The sequence below is a fragment of the Mus pahari genome, chromosome 4 (assembly GCF_900095145.1).
Source record: "Mus pahari chromosome 4, PAHARI_EIJ_v1.1, whole genome shotgun sequence".
NCBI lineage: Eukaryota > Metazoa > Chordata > Mammalia > Rodentia > Muridae > Mus > Mus pahari.
Window position 1 is genome coordinate 46,403,934 of NC_034593.1, and position 1,927 is coordinate 46,405,860.

General features: G+C 45.1%; 1 non-coding gene across 1 annotated transcript; it reads left to right on the top strand.

Annotated features, from left to right (window-relative positions):
* The first annotated feature begins 1,577 nt into the window (after positions 1-1,577).
* LOC115063984 lies at positions 1,578-1,684 on the top strand. Its single transcript, XR_003843824.1, has one exon. It is a non-coding gene; the product is annotated as a U6 spliceosomal RNA (small nuclear RNA).
* Positions 1,685-1,927: the final 243 nt, after the last annotated feature.

Genomic DNA, 1,927 nt, shown 5'->3' on the forward strand with positions numbered 1-1,927 from the left:
ATAATATACACTGCATATATATAGCATTGCTGTGACAAATGTAACCTAATGAGGAAAGGTTCACTTTGTCTCATGGTTTTAGGGTACACCCCAACATGGAAGGAAAGACATGGGAGCAGGGTGTGTGAGGTAGCACTGTGCACATAGTCAGGAGGCTAAGATGACCACTGGGGCCCAGACAGCCTTTTCCTTTTATTCACACCAGGACTGCAACCCATTAGAACAGGGAACAGCTCCTGCTCAGGGAGAGCCTTCCCTGGAATTAAACCCCTCTGGAACCATCCTCACAGACACTTCCAGAGATGTGTCTCCATGTGACTCTAAAGCCAGTCAAGTTGAAACACAACCGTCCAGACGGAAGGACTGAGAGCCTTTTGACCTCCGTGCACCCGCGTTGTGTGCTAGGCGGGAACAGAAATCTCCCACCAGACTCTGAGCCTGCGGCCACCATGGGTGGCTGAGAGCTTCTGGAACAAGAGGACCGTCTTTGTCCTGTGGGAGTTATTAGCATCAGAGAGGGTCAGAACCTTAATTATCTCTTTACTGCTGAAAGATCTCTCTATAATGGCCTCACAGGAGGGGAGCCAAGCACATCGTTTTGATCTGCGATACTTTATTAATTTTTTTTCTTTCTCGCTATCCTGGGTTAACTTAACAGACTTGAAGACGGGAAAGAATTTCCTTTGTATTCTCTCTGCCGCCACTCAACATGTAATTGTGTTTGGTGTGCTTTTGAAACCGCTTAATTGTTTTAAGTTTTTTCATTTCACATATACATATGAAGTCTTTAGACCAAGTAAGTCTTTAGCTATTCAATAATGCTATTAAGAGAATATAAAATATTATCACTGGCTTTTAGCTATAGGAGTTTATTTTATTATTTGATGTTTGTGAAGTAGCCAACCGGAACACTTGATTTTGAATATATTATTATATTAGGATAGGTAATATGTACCTCTTGCTCTTGCCCAGAGGATGAAGTAATCCTTATTGCCAAAGACACCACCCGCGTCTAACACAGGACTCGACTCAGAGGATCCAAGCCGGATCTAACCTGAAAACTTCTTCCCTGGGGACCAGATCTCATGGGAGTGGATGGCACTATACAAACCATCACAGAAGTGAAGTAACCAATTGTCCTACCTGGCTGTGATGTCTAGGAGCCACCACAACAACAAGCATTGCAAGGCGGCCCTAAGTAAAGGTATAAGAGTGGCACACATGTATTTGTGCCAACCACTGTGGTGGCTTGAATAGGAATAACTGCCGTAAGTTCATATATTTAGATGCTTGGGCATAAGGGATTAGCTCTACTTGATAGGAATTAGGAGGTGTGGCCTTGTTGTAATAGGTGGCTGGGCTTTTGAGGTTTCAGAAGTTCAAGCCAGGCCCAGTAGGTTCCTCTCTCTCTTCCTGCTGCCTGCTGATCTAAATGTAGAGCTCTGGGCTCCCTGTCTTGTAGCACGTCTGCTAGCATGAGTGCCTACTGTGCTTCTCACCATGACAAGAGTGGAATGAAACTCTGGACCTGCTCGCCAGACTCAATTAAGTGTTTGCCTTTATAAGAATATAAAGTTGTGCTCGCTTCGGCAGCACATATACTAAAATTGGAACAATACAGAGAAGATTAGCATGGCCCCTGCGCAAGGATGACATGCAAATTCGTGAAGCGTTCCATAATTTTTGATATAGCTGTCTCTTGTGAGGCTATGCCAGTGCCTGGCAAACATAGAAGTGGATGCCCACAGTCAGCTATCGGATGGAACACAGGGCTCCCAGTGGAGGAGCTAGAGAAAGTACCCAAGGAGCTGAAGGGGTCTGCAACCCTATAGGTAGAACAACAATATGAACTAACCAGCACCCCCAGAGCTCGTGTCTCTAGCTGCATATGTAGCAGAAGATGGTTTAGTCAGCCATCATTGGGAAG